The following is a 6615-nucleotide window of genomic DNA, read 5'->3' on the forward strand; positions in this document are numbered from 1 at the left end:
GTCCCCGCTTCGCGTGGCCGCGAGGGGCTGTAGCCAGGGTGCCGGGTACGATACCTGTCCGGTGGAAACACGTCCACCCGGGGTTCGTTCAACCGCCCGAGTGCGGCGACGCCGACCATCATCTTGGTCAGGAGGGGCCCAGAGACATTGTGCGGGACCGAGACCAAAAGGGTGTCGTGAGTACTCACCGGGACACACGTATATAAGATGGCCATCTTAATCATAGGGAATTGATTGTGGGTTGGGAATTGTTGATGGTTGTGTATTGTTGATTGCTCGGGGAAAATCTCCGTGGTTGTATCATTGACATTGTATGGTATCATTACCATTGAAATATATCCTTGAACATCAGTTGTCTCTTGGGTGACATTCATATGGATTGCGCGGCGAAAGCGCATATATAATACAGCTTTCTGGCGAAGTTCCTCTCATTGTCCGGGGGTCACCGCGACCAGGTATTCACCGAGGGGACCACGTAACAGAATTGGGGGCTCGTCCAAATTACGATTTGCGGTTTCGCAATTGGGTCTACGTCCAGGATTTAAAATTGTATAACATAATAAAATAATAATTTTTTATTAATTAAAATTTCTTAATTAATTATTAATTGGTAAAAAAAAATTTGAGAAATTGGGGTAAAGTCTTGGGTGAAGGTTAACAGGTGTTAACGATAGGCACCATGGCGTTTGTGGCACAGAACTTTGTGGTAACCCCGAGTGAGGCACAGTTCCGAGCGTTGCTAAAGTCGGACCTCTTGAAATTGGCCAAACATTTTAACTTGGAGGTCCGAACTAATTTGAGGAAGGCAGAGTTGCAGGCCACGGTGATAGAATCTATGGTGGGATTAGGAACATGGGACGAGTTAGCCTGGCAGTGGCTACCCGAAGAGCCAGAAGACGTTGAGCTCCGGAAGCTGGAGTTGCAATTACGGAGCCAGGAACGGATCAAAGAAGAAGAAAGGAAAGCAGAAAAGGAAAGAGCAGAAGAAGAAAGGAAAGCAGAAAAGGAAAGAGCAGAAGAAGAAAGGAAAGCAGAAGAGAGGAGAGAAGAGAAACAAGCAGAGGAAAGGAGAGTGGAACGAGAACTCCAGGAAAGGTTAGCAGAAGAAGAAAGGAAAGCAGAAAAGGAAAGAGCAGAAGAAGAAAGGAAAGCAGAAAAGGAAAGAGCAGAAGAAGAAAGGAAAGCAGAAGAGAGGAGAGAAGAGAAACAAGCAGAGGAAAGGAGAGTGGAAAGAGAACTCCAGGAAAGGTTAGAAGGGAGAAAAGCGGAGGAGAGGAGAGCTGCAAGGGACCTCGAAGCAGAGGAGAGAAAAGCGGAAAGGGAATTAAAGGAACGTGACATGGAGCTTCAGCAAGAAATCAAATTCAAGGAGCTGGAGTTAATGAGAGAACGGGGAGAGGCACCACCCCTGCTGACGGGGTCGACACCTAACCAGAAAACCTGGGATGTGGGCAGACATGTGAGGCTGGTTCCACCGTTCAGTGAAAAAGAAGTCGCGAAATTTTTTCCACACTTTGAGAAAGTGGCTCGACAATTAAACTGGCCGGAGGAGGCCTGGACCATACTCGTGCAAAGTGTGCTGGTGGGGAAAGCTCAGGAAATTTATTCGGCGCTACCAATGGACCAATGTGCAGATTATGAGGTACTGAAGACGCACATCCTCAAAGCGTATGAGTTGGTTCCGGAAGCTTACAGGCATAAATTCAGGAATGCCAGGAAGAGGGAGAGTGAGACCCATGTGGAGTTTGCCAGAGTGAAAGAAAACATGTTTGATCGGTGGTGTGAGTCAAAAGGAGTCGGGAAAGACTTCGAAACATTGCGGGACTTGATCCTGGTGGAGGAATTCCAGCAGTGTGTCCACGAGGACATCAAAGTGTACCTGCAGGAAAAGAAAGTACCAAAGTTGTGGGACGCAGCCACCATGGCAGATGATTATGCCTTAACCCACCGAATAGGGGTCCACGAACCTAACTCCTCGCCTAGATCTCCGCAGGGGAGGTGGGGAACAGCAGGTGCGGAGAACGACCATACATGGCGGCGGCCTCGAGATGATTATGGGGACAACTATGATACCCCACCTGTTCGAAATCAGAGGGATGCGGGCCCAAGACAAACTTATAGTTCGGGGGGCCCGAGGCAGACCACGAGTTTTTCCTCCGGGCCTACTTGCGCTTTTTGCAAGAAACCTGGACACTTGATGTCCAGTTGTTACCGCATGAAAAGCGAAGACCCAGAGCGGAGTCCGACTACTACGACTCCAAACGCAATGGCCATTGTGAGAAATCGCCATCAAAAGGGTTACCAACCATTTATTTCAGAGGGGTTTGTGTCACGGGATGGAGCCTCGACTAACCAGAAACCGGTTAGGATATTGAGGGACACAGGGGCACATCAATCTTTAATGCTTGAAGGCATTTTGCCATGGTCCGAGGAGACGGCAACGGGGGATAGTGTTCGTTTACAGGGGATCGGGGGCGGTGTTAGTGCTCCCCTTCATGTCATCCATTTGGAGTCCGATTTGGTGTTAGGACCGGTCACCGTCGGTTTACAAGCCACGCTTCCTGTAGAGGGTGTATCTGTGGTTATCGGGAATGATTTGGCCGGGGGTCAAGTTTATGGTAACCTGAGTGTTGGTAAAGAGCCCAGCAGGGAAAATAACGCCACACCAGCTCGGGATGGCGACAAAAGTGCCAAGTTATTTGTAGGGGGACTGAACTTCAAAACAGAGGAAGAAGTTCTGACCTCTGTCTTCAACAGATATGGGCCGCTGGTGGAAGTGCGGTTGGTAAGAGACTGGGAAACGCAACAGTCAAGAGGGTTCGGCTTTGTCACGTTTGCCAGCACAAAAGACGCCAGAGAGGCAGAGAAGAATTGGAATGGCAAGGATTTGGAGGGTCGGACCATAACAGTAGGGAAGGCATTTCGTAGGCGTCGAGAGGTCTACAGGAGAGGACAACTGGGCGGTAGTTTTGGTGGTGGCCGCAATCAATATTATTATGGAGGCTCCCTGAGTTACAGCAGCTCCCGAAGGAAGGATTGTCAAAGTAGTGGCCGAGAAGGAGACCGCTATTCATGGGACTACAGGGACAAGCGGTCCCACCATAAGGATTAGGGAAGTTCTGAGAAGTTGAAGCACTGAATGCGGCGGAGCCGCCGAGCCAAGATTCCTACACGGATTAACCGTGAACGCCGTTCCTAAAGGCGTCCATGTAGTGAACTTTCATGCACGGACTAACCGTGAACTCCACGTTCCTCAAGGCGCCCATGTAGAGAACTTTCCTGCACGGACTAACCGTGAACTCCACGTTCCTAAAGGCATCCATGTAGTGAATACTCGGCTTGGCCTCCCGGAAAAAGTGCTATCGAGTGGCTTAACTTTGGATCTTTGATCAACCCCTTAACCTTCATTCACAAGAAACTGACGGTCAAAGTCAGAGGGTCATGAGATGGAGTTTGATTTGGCAGGGACAATGTCGTTGCTGGGGCTTAGTCCAGAGTGAGTAATCTGGAGGGGTTGTGGTGAAATTTTGGTTGCTTTATTTTTAAGTGATAACTGTGCCCGGGGGGAACTGATAATGTGGGGGGGTTGAGTTATCTGGTTTGTTTCTCCAAATTGGCCGGCAAAGAAAGTTTTCGCTGGGTTCAAACTTTCTTTCTTGAAGGGGGGGAGTGTTACATATTTATGTGAATGTATGTGGATTACCATTCAGGTCTTTGCTTATCCGTGTGTAGTATATTAAGGGTTGTTGTGATTGGAGGGTCAGGAGCCCTTCTGAACAAGTGGCCGGAAATGGAAGTGACCGGAAACGGAAGAGAAAAAGACACGAGGAAAAAAGGAGGAGGATTCTTCTTCCTCGCCCCGCACCGACGAAAGGTGGGATTGATTGAGCCGTGTGGAAAAGCGGCGTTCCCGAGCCTGTCTGGCGAGAGGAGTTACCGGGACGGATACCTGCCCGGTGGACGGCAAACTGTCGTGTGGCCGTGCACCGACCCAGCGTTTGGCGCCGTGCGCGACACCGTCTAAAAAGACGCGTACGGGTCGCCCGTTGGGGCCTAACACGCCTGGCAAGCGGCGTGGGGTTTTGGCTTGCTTTCCCGTCCCCGCTTCGCGTGGCCGCGAGGGGCTGTAGCCAGGGTGCCGGGTACGATACCTGTCCGGTGGAAACACGTCCACCCGGGGTTCGTTCAACCGCCCGAGTGCGGCGACGCCGACCATCATCTTGGTCAGGAGGGGCCCAGAGACATTGTGCGGGACCGAGACCAAAAGGGTGTCGTGAGTACTCACCGGGACACACGTATATAAGATGGCCATCTTAATCATAGGGAATTGATTGTGGGTTGGGAATTGTTGATGGTTGTGTATTGTTGATTGCTCGGGGAAAATCTCCGTGGTTGTATCATTGACATTGTATGGTATCATTACCATTGAAATATATCCTTGAACATCAGTTGTCTCTTGGGTGACATTCATATGGATTGCGCGGCGAAAGCGCATATATAATACAGCTTTCTGGCGAAGTTCCTCTCATTGTCCGGGGGTCACCGCGACCAGGTATTCACCGAGGGGACCACGTAACAGAATTGGGGGCTCGTCCAAATTACGATTTGCGGTTTCGCAATTGGGTCTACGTCCAGGATTTAAAATTGTATAACATAATAAAATAATAATTTTTTATTAATTAAAATTTCTTAATTAATTATTAATTGGTAAAAAAAAATTTGAGAAATTGGGGTAAAGTCTTGGGTGAAGGTTAACAGGTGTTAACGATAGGCACCATGGCGTTTGTGGCACAGAACTTTGTGGTAACCCCGAGTGAGGCACAGTTCCGAGCGTTGCTAAAGTCGGACCTCTTGAAATTGGCCAAACATTTTAACTTGGAGGTCCGAACTAATTTGAGGAAGGCAGAGTTGCAGGCCACGGTGATAGAATCTATGGTGGGATTAGGAACATGGGACGAGTTAGCCTGGCAGTGGCTACCCGAAGAGCCAGAAGACGTTGAGCTCCGGAAGCTGGAGTTGCAATTACGGAGCCAGGAACGGATCAAAGAAGAAGAAAGGAAAGCAGAAAAGGAAAGAGCAGAAGAAGAAAGGAAAGCAGAAAAGGAAAGAGCAGAAGAAGAAAGGAAAGCAGAAGAGAGGAGAGAAGAGAAACAAGCAGAGGAAAGGAGAGTGGAACGAGAACTCCAGGAAAGGTTAGCAGAAGAAGAAAGGAAAGCAGAAAAGGAAAGAGCAGAAGAAGAAAGGAAAGCAGAAAAGGAAAGAGCAGAAGAAGAAAGGAAAGCAGAAGAGAGGAGAGAAGAGAAACAAGCAGAGGAAAGGAGAGTGGAAAGAGAACTCCAGGAAAGGTTAGAAGGGAGAAAAGCGGAGGAGAGGAGAGCTGCAAGGGACCTCGAAGCAGAGGAGAGAAAAGCGGAAAGGGAATTAAAGGAACGTGACATGGAGCTTCAGCAAGAAATCAAATTCAAGGAGCTGGAGTTAATGAGAGAACGGGGAGAGGCACCACCCCTGCTGACGGGGTCGACACCTAACCAGAAAACCTGGGATGTGGGCAGACATGTGAGGCTGGTTCCACCGTTCAGTGAAAAAGAAGTCGCGAAATTTTTTCCACACTTTGAGAAAGTGGCTCGACAATTAAACTGGCCGGAGGAGGCCTGGACCATACTCGTGCAAAGTGTGCTGGTGGGGAAAGCTCAGGAAATTTATTCGGCGCTACCAATGGACCAATGTGCAGATTATGAGGTACTGAAGACGCACATCCTCAAAGCGTATGAGTTGGTTCCGGAAGCTTACAGGCATAAATTCAGGAATGCCAGGAAGAGGGAGAGTGAGACCCATGTGGAGTTTGCCAGAGTGAAAGAAAACATGTTTGATCGGTGGTGTGAGTCAAAAGGAGTCGGGAAAGACTTCGAAACATTGCGGGACTTGATCCTGGTGGAGGAATTCCAGCAGTGTGTCCACGAGGACATCAAAGTGTACCTGCAGGAAAAGAAAGTACCAAAGTTGTGGGACGCAGCCACCATGGCAGATGATTATGCCTTAACCCACCGAATAGGGGTCCACGAACCTAACTCCTCGCCTAGATCTCCGCAGGGGAGGTGGGGAACAGCAGGTGCGGAGAACGACCATACATGGCGGCGGCCTCGAGATGATTATGGGGACAACTATGATACCCCACCTGTTCGAAATCAGAGGGATGCGGGCCCAAGACAAACTTATAGTTCGGGGGGCCCGAGGCAGACCACGAGTTTTTCCTCCGGGCCTACTTGCGCTTTTTGCAAGAAACCTGGACACTTGATGTCCAGTTGTTACCGCATGAAAAGCGAAGACCCAGAGCGGAGTCCGACTACTACGACTCCAAACGCAATGGCCATTGTGAGAAATCGCCATCAAAAGGGTTACCAACCATTTATTTCAGAGGGGTTTGTGTCACGGGATGGAGCCTCGACTAACCAGAAACCGGTTAGGATATTGAGGGACACAGGGGCACATCAATCTTTAATGCTTGAAGGCATTTTGCCATGGTCCGAGGAGACGGCAACGGGGGATAGTGTTCGTTTACAGGGGATCGGGGGCGGTGTTAGTGCTCCCCTTCATGTCATCCATTTGGAGTCCGAT

The sequence above is a fragment of the Myxine glutinosa genome, chromosome 1, assembly GCF_964187855.1.
Source record: "Myxine glutinosa chromosome 1, kmMyxGlut1.1, whole genome shotgun sequence".
Classification (NCBI taxonomy): Eukaryota; Metazoa; Chordata; class Myxini; order Myxiniformes; family Myxinidae; genus Myxine; species Myxine glutinosa.